Source organism: Mustela nivalis (assembly GCF_964662115.1).
Source record: "Mustela nivalis genome assembly, chromosome: 4".
In the NCBI taxonomy this organism is placed as follows: Eukaryota; Metazoa; Chordata; class Mammalia; order Carnivora; family Mustelidae; genus Mustela; species Mustela nivalis.
This window is the reverse complement of record NC_139023.1, coordinates 95,002,546-95,020,708: the sequence shown is the minus strand read 5'-3', so window position 1 is coordinate 95,020,708 and position 18,163 is coordinate 95,002,546. Positions and strand designations below refer to the sequence as shown.

Below are 18,163 nucleotides of genomic sequence, written 5' to 3'. Positions count from 1 at the left end.
TTTACTAACATCATTTTACCTCTTTGTGATCGCCCTCGTTTTGCAAAAGTAGAAATAGTCAGTGTGCTGCCGTATGTACGTCAGTGGCCACTGGACCCAGAGCCATTTACCGGCTCCTCCACTGCTCCAAGCAGACCCAAGGAGTCAATCCCAGGAGCCACTGCAGTGAAAGGGCTCCTAGTCACTGAGTTGAGGCCTTTACTTTGCTTGAAATCAGCCCCTGGGCCTCTGATTTCTCCTCCTTCCCCTGATTCTTCTCTTCTCTCTGGACTGTTTCAGTGTTGATTAGCATCTGAACCAGATGGTGAGGAGAAGGTGATGGAGGTGGCAAAATAAACATAAGCCTGTTAGTTACTTCTTACACTGTTGAACACAGGGTTGACCAGTAGCCGCTGAAGTGCAGTTAGAGCTGTGGAGAATCATCCTTTATCTTCTCCCCGTAGCATAAGTACAGGTACTTAAGGATCTCTGACATTATTTAACAGTCTAAATTTATCACATATTTATGTGAAGAAGAGTTTAATACATTTTTCTAACTATAACGTTGTACGGTTGTAACGTGATTTATAATAAGAAATATATATTTGGTCTTCACCCCCATTTCTGGCTTGGGGATTCCCAAGTGGTGAGAGCGATCAAGTTGCCTTATTATGCTAATGAGATAACTTTTGGGAAGCACTCAAGTGTGAGGGCTGGTTGCCATTGGAGACAACCATGTGATTAGAGGGTTGGAACTTTCCGTCCCACCTCCTGACCACTGGGGTGGAGAGAGGGGGCGGGAGTCTAAACCAGTTACCAATGGCCAAGGAGTCAATCAGTCATGCCTGTGTAATCAAGCCTCAATAAAAACCAGGTTGGTGAACACACTGGCAGTGTTGAGAGAATGGTGTGCTTGCAGAGCGCATGGAAGCAAGCTCCTTGCTCCTTTCTGGGTAACTGGCCCTAGGCATCTCTTCCATCTGGATGTTCATCTGTATCTTTTCCCATATTCATTCATTCATTCATTCATATATTTTTTAGAGAGAGAGAGCAAGAGCACCCGACCAGAGAAGGGGAGAGGGACGGAGAGAGAGAGGGAGAGAGAGAATCTCAAGCAGGCTCTACAATCAGCATGGAGATTGCTACAGGGCTCGTCTCACCGAACACATGAAATCATGACCAGAGCTGAAATCAAGAGTCTGACACTCAACTGACTGAGCCCCCCTGACACCCCCCCATATCCTTTTATAATTAAGGTAAGTAAAATGTTCTTTTTAGTGCCGTGAGCTGCCCTAGTAAATTAAACCCAAGGAGAGAGTTGTCGAAAGTTCTAATCTATAGCTGGTAGGTCAAAAGCACAGGTGACAACCGGTCTTGTCTTTTGGTGTCTCAGGTAGGGGTGGGGCAGTCAGTGTTAATTGAGTTAAATTGTAGGGCACCTAGCTGGTGTGAAGATTTGCTTGATATGGGGGGAAAATCTGCTATACATTTCATGGTCATAAATGTCAGAAATGAAGTGTTTTGTGTGAATACGAAAGGAGACACATGGGAAGAAAAATCCAAGAGAAAGATTTGTAGGAGGGAAAGACTGGGTTCCCCCACCCCCACACTGTATGAGAGAACTGTCGGTTTTTCTTTTCAAACATGTTAACAAGAAATAATTGTAACAGTGAATGTTTATTGAGAGATTATGTGTCCAGTGAGGTCTTAAATACTTTTCGTGCATGGTTTTGTTTAATTCCCTCTATAACCCCGGTAGTAGGTACTTTTATTGCTCCTGTTTCATAGTCGAGAAAACTGGGCCATAGCCAAACACACATACCTAATAAGTGACAGAAGCAGAGCTTTGAAATTGCATAGCCCAAGAATTGAAACTTTATGTTCTCTGCCCTCCCTACTCCAGTAGCAAACTGTGGTATGCTCATTTTTAAAAGAAAATACTGGAAACCTATTTTTCTTTTGAGGAAGTGAGTTAATCTGTGAAATTTTGCTTTCTTCCATGGAGTTAGAATGGAATTTGATATCGAATCAAGAGCTGAGAGGCCCCATTCTATGCCGATAACTCTGCCTTCAAAGCAACACTCCCTGAATGGTCTTCACCAAATCAGTGGATAATGAGCTATCATAGAATTTAGATGACCCATTACCTGCCCCCCACCCTGCCTGCTCTAAGGGGTGAAGAAAGTTGAAATGAAAATGAAAAAGGAAGGCAGAGACAGGGGGGCTACGCGGTGTACCCCTGCCCCCCATGCAGAGGACAGAATAGACACTGCTGGTACCAGTTCCTGTTGACTGGTCTACCTAGTTTACGAAGCAGATCTCCTGTGAGGTTAAATAGCAACTGTGGGCTGCCATCACGGATCCCACTAAATCTTCTTCTGTCCTTTCTGTTCTGTAACTCAACAAATTGTAAACATTGCTCTTGCAAGTGCCAAACAAGGGAGCAATGAGTACCGAGCAGGCAACTCAGGTCACCTGGGGACACACCGATTGCTGTGCCTAATGACAAATATCGGAAAGCCCAATTAGGCCCCAGAAAGTTCCCCTGAGCAATCCCTGACACACTGTTGACTTTTTGTGAGGCCTCAGCAATGCCGAGCACCTGCAAAGGGCTCATTAGCTACAGGAAATATCTTTTGCTGTTCAGCTGCCCCTCCAGCTCAGAAACATGAAACTTGGCAGGTAGAGCCTGCCAACCGCTCAGGGAAATTTATTCTTTGGTTTCCATTCACAGGCCTAAGCAACCTCTTCAGTCACCTGAAAAATCCCCAATAAGATGCCCCCGGATGCCCCCATATGTAGCAGCATGGCCATCCACACTACTTATTGTTGTAGAGTTCCAAACACTGAAAAGCACTTCAGAGAATTAGTCTCTCTGATACAGAATTCTAGGGGCCAATTCTCGGGGCCACCGCTCCGACAGAGCTCATACTTTCTTTTTTGTAACATCTAAAAATAACCTCTCACACTTATTATTACTATTTGTCTTAGTATGTTTGATTTGCCCTGTGGCGACCTTTTTGGATACATTTTTCCTGGATATATAAATTAATTTCATTTATAACTAAGCGACTTCAAAGAAAACTTCAAGGCAATTTTTTTTTTCCAAGGCAAATTTTTAATTGGTTGCTCCTTCCTTCATTCAGTAAGTCCTTATTTACTATGCTTTATGCATCTGCACTTTAGATCCTGGGAATATGACCGCAAATAAGACCCCAGATCTCTTCCCTCGTGGCCAAAGGGGAGACCTTCCTAAATAAATTAAATGAATAAAGTTAATAACACCAATGGTAAAGGTTCTGTTGAGATGACTAGATCAGGGAAGCACCATAGGAACTAGGGTGTAGGGATGGTGTTGTATTTAGCCAACTAGGCAGGGAAGATCTCACTAAGGTGACACTTGAGTAAAGACTTCAAAGTGGCAAGAAAATGAGGCCGCGCTGAGCAGGGAAGAGGGAGTGTGGTTTTATATAGACGGATTTCTTTCGGTCCTTGCATTGCAAAGGGAGCAACAATTCTGTGTTGATGGGTTGTGTTTGTGACTAAAACTTATCGTGATGGACTACATTTCTGTGTTCCTCTCAAATTCACATGCTGAACCTGTAATCCCAGTGTGATGGTACGTGGGCATGGGGGCCTTTGGGAGGCAATCCACTGAGGAGCACAGAGCCCTCAGAAAGGGAACTGGTACCCTTATAAGAGGATGTTAAAGAGCTCGCCTCGTGCTCTGCACTTGTCATAAGGATACAAGAATTTAGCAGTCTGCAACCTGGAAGAGTGCTCCCAACAGGAACTGACCATGTAGGCATCCTGCCCTTCCATCTCCAGCTTCCAGAACTGTGAGAAATAAATTTCTATTGTTCATAAGCCACCCAAACTATGGTAATTTGTTAGAACCACCCGAACGGATGAAGACACCTAGAAAATTAACTAATGAGTTTGGGAGGATAAAACCTTGTGAAGAAATCTCGAAAGATTTGGTCTAAAATGGCTATGTTGATACAAACAGATTTGATGGTTTTATTTCAGTGTTGAATGCAGGCCAAACAAAAGTGTATTTTGTCAAATAACTGTCTTAACTACATTTCATTTTGAAACAGTTATGTTTATAGCAAGGAACAACAGAAAAAGGCTTTGTCAGAGAAAGAGTGAGGGTATTAGGCTGTTATCAGTGAAATTTGGAAAAAAAAATCTTTCTTCAGGAGCACATTAATCTGACTTGATCTTCTAGCTTCTGTTTGTCAGTCAGATAAATCTAATAATTTGAAAGTATTTCCTTTAGCAGGGCTGATATGATCTACATCTCTGAATCTTTTCTTAATGACCAAGGACATCCCTAAACTGTTTTTCTGTGTGAAAGCAAAAGTTCTGGTTATCTCCTCCCTATATTGATAACCACAGTGGGGAATCCTTTATTGCCTATGCAATTATTACCATATTTGCCAACATGAGAAACCATAAGGAAGAAAATAAGAAAGCAAGGCTGCTGTAATTCCAGTGGTTTTGTTCAGTGATGACCCTGTCAAAGTCTCAAGAAGAAAAGTATGCATGTCTGTCCTGTGTCAGAGAAGGAGACCCACTCTGCTCTGGGTTTGCCGTGGGCACAACCCACCCTCGAATTCCTTGAAGGTCAGTCCAGCTTCTGAGCTCAACAAGTGTTCAGAAAAATTTTCAATGTGGGTGCAGTGATTCACTTAGTTTGAAGAGTTGAAAAGCTGATTCTGTTATTTTGAGTAAGAGACTGCACAGAGTACACGAAAGAAAAACACACACACACACACACACACACACACACACACACAACCAAAACCCAAAGGAATGGGATCAAGGGTCTGTGGCAACGCACAGAAGGTTCCAGATAGGGCTGTGCACTCAGGTCAGGTCTGATGTGTAAGCTCTGCCCTTGCAGAGGCTTCTGTGCATGTAAGGCCAGGAAAGGCTAAGATCCACTAGGCATTTAAAATCTGTCATTTAAATATTGAAATGAAAACCACGTTTTCATTTTCTTAGTTCTTTTTGAACACACTCGGTCTCTGTTGCTGGTTTGGGACTATAATACTGAGATGGCTCTCTCTTTGTAGAGACCTCAGGAAGCTTCCAGGATTTTTCAGGGTCTTCATAGTCTTTAGCAGTGGTTTTAACTTTTGGGGGTTTTGTGGGAGTTTTTTGTTTTGTTGGTTTTTTGGGGAGGTATGTGTGTTTGCTTTTAATCTGAACTGCATTATACCATTTGTCAGTTAAATGGGCTCTCCATCTAGTGTGTTGTTCTTAATGATTCTCTGTGGCATCCTTTCCGTTTCTGACTCCCTGATCACCAGACGTTAATAACAGAACTCTAAACAAATGAGCCACTATTTCCAAGGGACCATTTCTGCCAGTATTAGATTTTTTTTTTTTTTTTTTTTGGTATTGTGCGATGTTGTTGCCTAGGAGGCTTTTATTTCCAGTAACCACTGTTTTTGTTTCTTGAGTTCATGGAAGGTTAAAAAAGAAGAAGAAGGAGAAGGAAAAGGAGAAGAAATAAGCATTTTTGGAATATGTGTAGAAAAATTATCTTTAAAATCCCAGTTACCATAGCATATAATTTGCTGTAAAATTCTTACTGTGAAACCCAGAAAAGCAACCTTTTAATGGACGTGATTACTATAAGCTTTATATTAAAACACCTGTGAGGGGAGATTTTAGAAGCTAAATCCTGTATCCTCGAGTCCATTTAAGATCAGTAGGTAAACTACCCAAAACCAATTTCTGTCTGTGGAAAATAATTTTACCCAACTGTTTACCCACTTGAAGAAGTCTCTAACAATGGACCAAGACATTTAACCAATGGACTGATATTTGGTTGAACCCTATGAAATAGCCCTTTTTTCCCCCCATCTAAAATGGGATATCAGCAATTTCAGAGGGTCTGATTTAATAGACTCAAAGTGCTAGAAGAAGTTCAAAAATCCAGCAATCCAGATCTATACAAAGACCTGGAGAAGTAGGGGAGAAAAGCTTATAAGGATAGAGACCAACGAGGAAGCGGGGACCGATTCTCCAAGCTGGAGGCTCTGTTGCCATAGTTCACATTTAATGCTGTCTGTTTTTGTGGAACATTTACGAGTTAGTCATTCATCTCTCTATTATCTATGTATGCTGTCTAGAGATACCTCAGAGATTGACAACATCATGTATTTTCTTCATTTTTATGTGTCAGGGAATTGTTTCCCAGGATTGAAACAACCTTCCCAAGACTGCGCAAGATTCAAGACTCTTCTTGTCTGATCCTAAAATTTCTACTCTGAAACTTTTTTCTACTCCGACTTTTTTTTCTTGTGCCTAGAAAACCAGAGAAAGCCTGGATGCTGGAGAGTTTTGGGGGGACTCTCTTCCTTATATTATCAAGAGGAGAATCTATACCCAAAAGCAAATTTTGCAGTATTTCCCTTTTGCAGGCTTCTCTCTCTTTCGCTCTCTTTTTATATCAGAGATTTAAACCACCAGGTGTCGCAGTCTTGCAGATTTCAAAAGAAATCCTTTCTTGTCTGGCTATACCTCAAAGATTAGAGTGTTTTATTTACAGTTGGAGTGTGAGTTATAAATGCTGTCTTTTATTTTTCTGCCAAGGATGCATTAGAGGTAGAAAATAGATCAGCTGCAAGAGCTATGCATGGATAGGAACGGGGCAGGAGGATGCTAGGGAAACAAGAGGGTTTTCTTCCCTCTTCCTTAGTGAGAGTGGAGAAATGCCTTTGTGTTTCATCCTACAGTCCTGATGCACTAAGCATATCTTGGAAGATGGTGAATAGTGAACCCTCCCTATTTCCTTTCCCAATGTCTGTCTGATTTATATTTAAAAAATAAAAACGCAGGTGTATTCTAAGAGATGACATGTAAAAACGAGGAAGGAAAAAGGTGTTTTTAAAAAGTAAGGCCTTGGACAAATCTACATCTATGGTTTACAAGTGTTACTTTAGTTGGGGGGACTTAGATACAGAATCTTTAGGAGCTGTGACGATGCCTATAACATCCTTCACCCCCCAAAAGTACACCACACGTGCTTCCTTCATATTTGTAAGTTTGCCTTTTACCTTCGACATTTCGTATGTGGGAGCTTCCACTGGTATGTGTTTTTTTACATTTCTCTGCTCCATCAATCTTAGAACCAATCTGGTGAAACTGCTGCAGTGCAGGGTTGAGACATGGGGAACTGGCTGGGTAGACAGTGGGAGTTCCACTATGGGTCTGACACCACTAGCGATACTAAGAAACTTCTTAGAAGCTTGTGGGAGAAACTAGCTCTACTTTTCCAGGAGGTGTGTTATTGATTCATTCATTAGACTACTGTTTCTTCATCGCCTGACTTTAAGTCAGGCAATTTGCCAAGAGTTGAGGATACACAGATGGTTTGGGCATAATTTTTACCCTCAATGAGCAATGACAATGGGTTCAGCCAAATAAACTGTCAATGACCCAGCACTGTCAGAGGGCTAGAGCAGGGCTGAGGGGAGCACAGGTTGCTAAGCTACACTGAAGGGAGTCAGATAAAGTGTCTGCAGAAGTGATAGGGCTGTTCATACTGAAACCTTAACCCCAGTGGGATTTTTCAGCCTACCGTATAAAGATTTATTTAGTGAACAATGCTTCAGGGTCTCAAATTGAGTACTTTCCTTCATGTACAGTATTTTGGTGGTCCATAAAATAAATGTATCTTCCCCAAATGACACCAGACCAATGTGAAGAGAGGTGATAAGCTGATGGACAACAGAAAAAGAGACCTGGGTAGATTTCTATATGTCCTATGTACGTGGTCAACCATGAGGAGGATAGCTCTTTGTAAGAACTGTTGGTAGTCAGAAGAATTGTATGTACCAAAGACAAAGTTTAAGTAACTTGTCTAAAAATTAATGGTCATTTCTACTGCTAAGGAAGAAAATCCATCAGTCCCTTATTCTGTTTTTTCAGTGGCTAATGAACAACATAAAGCACCATTTCTGTAGAGCAAGTTGGCTATAAGAAGTGCTTAGAATGTAATAACCAGCAGCCAGCAACTAGGGTTAGTTAAATATCTGCGGATGTGGGGTTATCTCCATGAATGCTCTAAATCCTTTCAAATAAAATTGGTCCCTTCCTTTTTAGTTTGTCTGCTAAGGCAGGATCCGTGGTCTAGCTGCATTAGAATCCTATAGTGGCTTGTTACAGATGCAGATATGTGGGTTTCTCTTCCAGATCTATTGATTCAGAATTTCTTTAGGTAAGAACTTGAACATGAATTTTAAAAAGTAAATTTTTCAGTGATTTTTATGTGGGCCATAGTTCAGGAAGGCTTATAACAGAGTGCAATATGGACTAGATCTACATATAAAGTAAATATATAGAGAGATAAAAGGAGTACACTTAATGGATGGATAGAAAGAGAGGGAATAATATTCATGATACTGCAGTCCTGAAAACCATTGAAATACAATCTACATTGAGCAAAAAGGCATGAAGTAAACGAGTTCAGAGTTTTTTCTTGGACCTGCTAAAATGAAGTCAGCTGGACTTCAAAAGAGGTAGCCTCACTGCTTGCAGAATTTGTCAAGTAATAACATAGTCCTTCCATGTGGCCTGCAACTCCTAGACATTTGCGTATATAAATCACAAGAGGCTCACAGGTACCAAGGACAAAGACGTGGGGGATGATCTGTGAAGAGTTAAAGCACACATGCCCCTTTTCTCTAGCCTGCCTTTCCAAAAGGAGCGCAAAGTTTTCAGTATGCTCCATGCCTCCCAGCATTAGAATCATTGTTGCTACTAAATGCAAACCACAGGTGCTAACTGCTGACAAGTCTCAGACCCCGGAGTTTTAGGTAAAACTTTCTGGTGGGTGTAATTAGCATTTATACTCTGTGCCTCTTACTAGCAGTAAACTCAAGGACTGTTTCCTTGCACTAATGGTACCTTGGCAAAAATATAAATTTGAAATCAGAGTCTGTTTTATCCCATGATACTAGCCAGAATCTGGGGTGAGGGGTATCCTATCACAACCAAAAATAATTGTACAAATTTTGTCAGCTTTACCATCAACTTTCTGAATTTTTTAAAGTCTGGATTAATGAACTTGAACATTCAGAATCATCTCACCTTTCCTCGACCACTCATTGCAGATGCTGATTTCTCCCTCTTGGCTTAGCCCCTTCCCTTTTTTTTTTTTTTTTTTAAGCTTTTTATTTATTTATTTGAACAGAGATCACAAGTAGGCAGAGAGGCAAGCTGAGAGAGAGGGGGAAGCACATTCCCTGCTGAGCAGAGATCCTCATCTAGGGCTTGATCCCAGGACCCTGAGATCATGACCTGAGCCCAAGGCAGAGGTTTAACCACTGAGCCACCGAGGCACCCCAGCCCCCTCCCTCTTTACTGGGTTTAAGCACCACATATTCCTAGCGATCTCTGCTAAACTTATAATTCCAGATTATGATCCATGTTGGCAACAGCTAACTTAGATAATTAGAAGAAAACATTGAAGGCTCAAAAGTCTGCATAGAGTACTTAGGTTTTCTTGTTGTATAGCAAGAAAGAAAGAGTGACAGGAAAAGGGAAATATTGAGAAGAAAATCACACAAACATCAAAAAGCAAGATAATGCTAACAGGAGACAACAGGTGATAGTAATATTTTTATAAAGGTTAGTCTTTGAGGGGGAGACACTTTTACCTATTATTTACAATAACATCGCTTCTCTTCCTTCTTGTTATGGGTTGTATTGTGTTCTCCCAAAAGATGTTAAGTCCTAACCTCCAGTATCTGTGAAGGTGAACTTATTTGGAAATGATGATCAAAGTAAGATGAGGTCATTAGGGTGGACCCTAGCCAATAAGACTGATGTCCTTATAAAAAGAAGAAATTTAGCACAAAAAAAAAAGCAAGGATGGAGGAAAGACCATGTGAAGACTCAGGGAGGAAACCCATCTGCAACGAAGGAATGCCTGAGGTTACGGGAAATGCTGGGGGAAGGGAGAGGCAGGAAACAAATTCTTTCTTACAGATGAAGGAACCAGCCCTTTCAATACTTTGTTGACTTCTAGCTTTGAAGTTCTAGCTTAGTTGACTTCTAGAACTTTGAAACAACGTATTTTTGTTGGTTGTCACCCAGTTTATGGTGCTTTGCTGCAGCAGCCCCAGGAAATACATAAACTTCTTTAAAAATAGTTAAGAATTAAAGTGAACAAATTAGAATGCCATCGAGATATAGAACTTTGTTCTGTGGGATGTGAAAATTTTCTAAGCAATTTTCTAGTTCAGTAAATGATTGATAGAAATTGAGAGAGGGCAAATCCTTGAGACCAGCCATTTCTGTGAGCCTTGGTTCCTTTCATTGGAGGATGGTATACTTATTGCTCCTGGGATTGTTTCTTACAGGCCCTCTCAGCTCATGGAACAAGAAAACGTATGTGTGTATAATAACCCACACATACATTACAAACATATGTAACCATCTGTATCTACAGTGTAGCAGACCTACATTTTCACTCATTTGGGTAAATGTACAGAGGAGTGAGATTACTGGATTGAATGGTAAATTTGTGTTTAGCTTTGAAAAAAGTTGTCAAATTGGCTCATTTTACATTCCCACCAGCAATGAATGAGAGTTCCTGTTGCTTCATATCTTTGCCAGCAATTCGGGTTATCAAGTGTTTTGGATTTCAACCAATCTAATGAGTATGCAGTGCTGTTCTATTGCTGTTTTAATTTGCAATTTCCTAATGACATATAATGTTAGCATTTTTCCATATTTATTTGGCATTTGTACATAGCCTTTGTTGAGTTGTCCATTCAGATTTTTTTTCACCTATTTTTAAAATGTGTTTGTTTTCTTGTCAACTGTTAAGAGTTTTCTTTGTATGTTTGGGATACAAGTCTTTTATCAAACATGTATTTTGCATTTTTTTTTTTTTTTTTTTTTTGGTCTCACATGTCTTTTCATTCTCTTAACAGTGTCTTCCACAGGAAGGAAGTTCAACATAACATTTTTTTCTTCCATGAAAAAACATGGTGTTGTATCTAAAAAATTCCCACCAAACCCAACGTTATGTAAATTTTCTTCTTCTATAATTTTATATTTCAAAGAAGCTATAGAAGAACTACTATAGCTTACCATTTAATATTTAGGTTTGTGATGTATTTTGAGTTAACCTTTGTGAAAAGTATAAGGTCTATTGTTCTTGCTTCATTTGGGTATCTAATTGTTTAGCATCATTTGTTGAAAACACTAGTCATTCTGCATGGAATTGCATTTGCTCCTTTGTCAGAGATCTGTTGACTATATTTCTTTGGGTATATTTTTTGGCTTTCTAGTTCGGGCCAATGATTGGTATGTCTGTTCTTTCACTAATACCACACTGGTACTGATTACCTGGTTACTGGAGTTTTAAAGTATGCACTGAAATTGGATAGTGTAAGTCTTCCAGCTTTGTTTTTCTTCTCCAATATTGTGTTAGCTATGCTAAGTCTTTTGTCTTTTCATATAAACTGTGGAATCATTTTGTCTGTTGTCAACAAAACCATCTGATTTTGATTGGGATTGCTTTGAAGTTATAGAACAAGTTAGGAAGAACTATCTTAACAATATTGAGTCTCCCAATCAGTGACCATACAATATTTCTCTGATAATTTATATCTTTATTTCTTTCATCACAGTTTGTAGTTTTCTGCATATAGATTCTGCATATACTTTGTTAGTATGTCATTTTTTTAGTGCTATTGTAAACAGTATTTTTATTGAAGTATAGCTGACACACAATGTTAACATTAGATTCATGTGTACAACATAGTGATTCAATGAGTGGCGCAGTTTCATTCTTTTGCATGCAGCTGTCCAGTTTTCCCAACACCATTTATTGGTGTCTTTTCCCTATTGTATATTTTTGCCTCCTTTGTCATAGATTAATTGACCATATAAGCATAAGTTTATTTTGGGGTTCTCCTTTCTGTGCCATTGATCTGTGTGTCTATTTTGGGGCCAGTACCATATACTGTTTCGATTACTACAACTTTGTAATATATCTTGAAATCTGGGTTTATGATACCCTTGGCTTTGTTCTTTTCCAAGATTGATTTGGCTATTCAGGGCCGTTTGTGGTTCCAAACAAATTTTGGTATTATTCTAGTTTATTGTGAAAAATGCTCTTTGTAGGGCGCCTGGGTGGCTCAGTTGGTTGAGCAACTGCCTTCGGCTCAGGTCACGGTCCTGGAGTCCCGGGATCGAGTCCCGCATCGGGCTCCCAGCTCCATGGGGAGTCTGCTTCTCCCTCTGACCTTCTCGCCTCTCATGTTCTCTCTCACTGTCTCTCAAATAAATAAATAAATAAATAAATAAAATCTTAAAAAAAAATGCTCTTTGTATTTGATAGGGATTACCTTGAATCTCTAGATTGCTTTGGATGCTATGGACATATTAATGACACTAATTCTTCTAATCCATGAGCATGAAATGTCTTTTTGTTTTTGTTTGTGTCATCTTCAATTTCTTTCATCAGTATCTTATAGTTCTCAGATTACAAGTCTTTCGCCATCTTGGTTAAGTTTATTCTATTTACAATTGTAAATAGAATTGTTTTCTTAATTTCTCTTTATGTTATGCTATTATTGATGTATAGGAATGCAACTGATTTCTCTGTATTAATATTGTGTCAACTTCCACTGAATTCATTTATCAATTCTAACAGTTTTTTTGGTGGATTCTTTAGGGTTTTCTATGAATAGAATTATGTCATCTTCAGATAGTGACAGTTTAACTTCTTCCTTACCAATTCCTTACCAAAAGGGATGCCTTTTATTTCTTGTCTGATTGCTGTCACTAGGACTTATAGTACTATGTTGAATAAAAGTGGTGAGAGTGGAATCCTTGTCTTCCTGACCTCAGAGGGAAAGCTCTGGGTTTTTTTTTTTTTTTTTTTTTCATTGAGTATGATGTTAGCTGTGGGTTTTTCACATATAGTCTCTATTATATGGAGGTATATTACCTCTAATCCCACTTTTTAACATATATGGATGTTGAATTTTGTCAAATGCTTTATCTGCGTCTATTGAGATGACCATATGATTTTTGTCCTTTGTTTTATTAATGTGGTGTATCATGTTGATTGATTTGCAAATATTGAACCACCCTTGCATCCCCACAATAAATCCCACTTGATTGTGGGAATGAGCTTCTTAATGTATTGTTAAATATGGTTAGATGAATTCACTTGTGAGTTTATTTGGTCCTGGACTTTTTTTGGGAGTTTCTTGACTAGCAGTTTAACTTCTTTATTAGTACTTGGTCTCTTCAGACTTACTTCCTGATTCAGTTTTGGAAGGTTTTATGTTTCTAGGAATTTATTGATTTCTCCAGGTTGTCTGATTTCATGGCATAGAGATTTCATAATAGTCTCTTTTAAGTCTTTATGTTTCTGTGGTGTTGGCTGTTTCTTCTCCTCTTTCATTTCTAATTTTATTTCTTTGGGTCCTATCTCATTTTTTCTTGATGAGTCTGGTTAAAGATTTATCAATTTTATTTATCTTCTCAAAGAACCAGCTCTTGGTTTTATTAATCTTTTCTATTTTTTAAAAATTTTATTTGCTAGTTCATGTATTTCTGCTCTGATCCTTATTATTTCCTTCTACTGGTGTCACTGTAAATTTCCCTCTTCAAACTGCTTTTGCTGCATCCTAGAGATATTGGACTATTATGTTTTCATTTTAATTTGTTTCCTTATTTTTAAAAAATTCCTCTTTGATTTCTTCATTGACCCATTGTTTTTTTTGTTTGTTTGTTTTTTTTGTTTTTAGCAGCATATTGTTTAGCTCCACATGCTTGCATTTTGTCTAGTTTTTTTCCTTGTGATTGACTTCTAGTTTCATACCATTGTGGTTGAAAAAGATGCGTGCTGTGATAGACATTTTAAATTTATTGGGTCTTATTTTGTGGCCTAATATGTGATCTATACTTGAAAATGAATGTGTGTGCACTTGAAGAAAAATGTGTATTGTGTTATTTTTGGGTGGAATGTTCCATATATATTTGTTAAATCTGGTCTAATGTGTCATTCAAAGATACTGTTTCCTTATTTATTTACTGCCTAGGATGACTTGTCCTATTGATGTAAGTAGGATATTAAAAGTCCCCTTTCATTATTGTACTACTGTCAATGTCTCTCATTATGTCTATCAATATTGGCTTTATTTATTTAGGTGCTCCAATGTTGGGTATAGTTGAATACATAGGTATTAATGATTGTTATATCCCCTTGTTGGATTGACCCCTTTATTACTACTTAATACTACTCTTTGTCTCTGGTTACAGACTTTGATTTAGAGTATATTTTATCCAAATATTACCCTCCCTCCCACCTCTGACTTTCATTTGCTTCGTATCTTTTTCCCAGTCTCTTACTTTCAATCTGTATGTGTCTTTATGTCTGAAAGGAGACCCTTCCCTCCACACTTTATGTATATATTGCTTTATTTTACATCCTTTTATTCATAATTATCTTCTAATTATGGTCTTTTCTCTTCACTTAGAAAAATCTCTTTAAGATTTCTATAAGGCTGGTTTAGGGGTGATGAACTCCTTTAACTTTTGATGTCTTGGAAACTCCATCTGGTCCTTCAGTTCTTAATGATAACCTTAGCATGTACAGTACTCTTGGTTGTAGGGTTTTTTTCTTTCAGCATTTTGAGTATATCATGCCTCTTTCTTCTGGTCTGCCAAATTTCTGTTAAAAAAAACTCCAGCTGTTTGCCTGTACTTCCCTCTTGATGCTTTTAAAACTCTATCTTTAAGTTTTGGTATTTTAATTACAATGTGTTGTGTGGACCTTATTGGATTTGTCTTGATTGAAATTCTGTGCTTCTTAAACCTGAATGTTTCCTTCTTCAGGTTAGTTTTCAGCTATTACTTCTTCAAATAAGTTTCCTGCCCCTTTCTCTCCCTCTTCTGGAATTCCTAGAATTTGAATGTTTGCTTATTTGTTGTCCTGAGATCCTTTAACTTATCCTTGTTTGTTTGTTTTAATTTTCTTTCTTTTTTTCTGTTCAACTTGAGCACTTTCCATTACCCTGTCTTCCAGATCACTGATCCATTCTTCTGTATCTGCTAATACACTGATGATTCCCTCTAGTGTATTTTTCACTAGAAAATAGTGAATCAGTTATTGTAATCCTCATTTATGTTTGGTTCTTTTTTTTACATTTTCTATCTTTGTTCAAGTTCTCACTGAGTTCCTCTACCTTCCATCTAGTCCAGGGAGCATATTTATGACCATTAATTTAAACTCTTTATTGGGCATATTGCTTATCTCTGCCTTATTTAGTTTTTTTCCCTGTGGTTTTGTCTTGTTCCTTCATTTGGAGAATTCCTCTGCTTCCTCATTTTGCTTGACTTTCTGTATTTGCTTCTATAAATTAGGCAGGACTGTTATATATCCTAAAGTTGAAATAATGGTCTTGTGTGTGATCATCCCCTTTATAGACTGGTGAATTTAACTGGATGGAACTGTGGCTGGATGGGCTTGGGGTCCTGGAACACTCCATGCTGGAGCTGCCCCAGTGGGATGGCTGGGGCTGAAGTATAGGCTGGGGGAGTCCCAGGCTCTTCATATAGAATCACGAAGTGATTGTAAGCCAGGGGATCCCAGAGCTTTCTTCACAGGGGTGTCCTGGGAGTGCTATGCAGGGGCATCCTGGCAGGGCCGCTGGGGCTGGGACATTTTCTGGGCTGGGAGATTGTGGGCACCACTTAGTGGTGACCCGGTGGGGCATCTGGAACTAAGGTAGGCATGGGCCTGGGGTTCAGAGAGTTCTCTGCACAGGGGGTGCCCTGGCAGGATCACTGGAGCTGAAGTAAGAGTGAGGTGAGGAGTCATGGGGTACTTTTGTCTGTGGTACCTAAGCAAGCTGTCTGAGGTCAAAGTGTATGGGCTTGGAGTGTTCAGGGTGCTCTGCACCTGTGTCACCTTGGCAAAATGGCTAGAACTGTAGTGAGTGCTGACCAGGTGTTTCCTGGTGTGCTCACACTGGGGTTGCTTTAGTGGGACAACTGAGGCCTGGGGCTGACTAAAGTGGTAGGTTAGCTAGGGGACCCAGACTTTTCTCCTCTTCATGTTGTCAAGGTGAAGGGGGATCTTAATCCATGGTGTTTGCTAGCTCCTCCAACCCAAGAGCATTCCAGCACCTCCCCTGACATTCGGCAGAGTTCTAGGATTAGATCCTTTATCAAATAGTTGCTCTTTTAAACTGTGATATATATAAATTTTATTTTATTTTTTATTTTCACACATCTGGGGCTGGTGTGGCCTAAGGGGCTTGGACTTGCTGAAGCAATATGCTAGCTATGACCTCCAGACCCTGCTCCTGTTTGCACAATCAAGATGGGTGTGGAACATAAACCATAGCCCTTGCCAGCCTCTCTAACCTGGAGAGAGTTCTGCTAGCTTCCCTGCCACTGGGGGAGTTCTAAACCTGGATCTAATAAATATCACATTTTAAACCACAGCTTTTTTTTCTGTGCCCCAGGGCAGAAAAATCTGCCCAATGGTCCCTCAATATATCCGTCTGCACTGCAGTTCACAGTGTTGTTGAGTGGGAGATTCCTTTGTCCCTGTCGCTGTCTGTCTTGCCATTCTATATGTGGTTGCTCTACCTTTTACTGTGCAGAAGCTGTTCAGTCAGCCCGCAGTTCTCCTTCTGGAGGTATTGCTCTATAAATAGGCACAGATGTGGTATGTCCACAGAGGGAGGAGGTGAATTCAAGGTCTTCCTGTGTCACCATCTTGGAACAAAACTCATCTAAACAATATTTTTATTTTTAATTGAACATTGAATTGTTCATTCTTGGGGTATAGACAAGCAATTGAACTTCTTATATTAACTTTGTATTCCTAACCTTGTTATATTCAGTTACTCATTCCAGGAGTTTCTTTTCATTTGGAACTTTTGACATAACAATCTGTAATGACATTTTGTCATCTGCAAACAAATGCAGTTTTATTTCTTCCTTTCCAGTCTGTATACTTTTTATTTTCTTATTGTACTAGCTCAGACTTCTGGTAATATATTGAGTAGGAGGTACAAAAGAGGACATCTTTGCGTTGTGCCTAATTTTGAGGAGAGAATGTTTGTTTTTTTACTATTAAGTGTGACGTTAGCTGTTGGTATTTTGTAGATGTCAAGAAGGGCCACTTTAAAAAAAAAAATCCCAGCTTTATTGAGGTATGGTAAATAAAAGTTGTATGCATGTAAATTGTACAATGTAATGTTTTGACATATATATACATCATGAAATGATTACCACAAGCTTATTAACATATCTACCACCTCACATAGTTATCCCCCCACCTTTGTGGTGAGAACACTTTAGATTTACTCTTAGCAAATTTCAAGTATACAGTATGGTATTGTTCACAGTAGTCATCAGACTTTACATTAGGTCTCCAGAACTTGAAGTTTATTGCATCTGACCAACATTTCCCCTTTCCTTCTACTCCCCACCTCTTGCAACCACAGTTCTACTCTGTCACTATGAATGGCCTTTTTTCCTAGATTCCAAATATAAGTGATATCAGCACTTTCTGTGTCTTTCTGTGTCTGGCTTGTTTTACTTGGCATAATTGCTTCTAAATTCCTTCATGTTTTCACAAATGGCAGGATTTTTTTCTTTATTAAGGCCTTATAGTAATTTCTATTGTATATGTATGTACATTCTACTCATATATTGTATATATTATATATATGTATATTCTATATATATGAGTAAAATACATGTATATTTAGAATACATGTATATTTAGAATACATGTATATTTAGAATATGTATATTTAGAATATATGTATATATTGTATATATAGTATATATATTACATATATGTATATGTATATATCACACACAAACACACACACACACACACACACACACACACACACTACATTTTCTTGACTCATTCATCCAGGGATGGACTTAAATTGTTACCATATGTTGGCTTCCGTGAATAATGCTTCAGTGAATGTGGGATGTAGATACCTATTCAAGATAGTGATTTTATTTCCTTTTGAGATATTCCCAGACATTATATTGCAGGTTTGTATAGTAGTTATATTTTTAATTTTTTGAGGATACTCCATACTATTTTCCATAATAAGTGTAAAACTTATGTTTTCATCAATAGCACAGAAGGGTTCCCTAT

At 38.8% G+C, this 18,163-nt stretch overlaps 1 long non-coding RNA gene across 3 annotated transcripts in view; it reads left to right on the top strand.

The window, feature by feature from the left end:
* Positions 1–868: 868 nt before the first annotated feature.
* Positions 869–18,163, top strand: part of LOC309863309 — a 113,727-nt gene continuing 96,432 nt past the window's right edge. For all 3 annotated transcript variants that reach the window (XR_014310985.1, XR_014310986.1, XR_014310987.1), the window contains exons 1-2: positions 869–932; positions 1,021–1,235. This is a non-coding gene — a long non-coding RNA (uncharacterized lncRNA). The remainder of the gene's footprint in view (positions 933–1,020; positions 1,236–18,163) is intronic.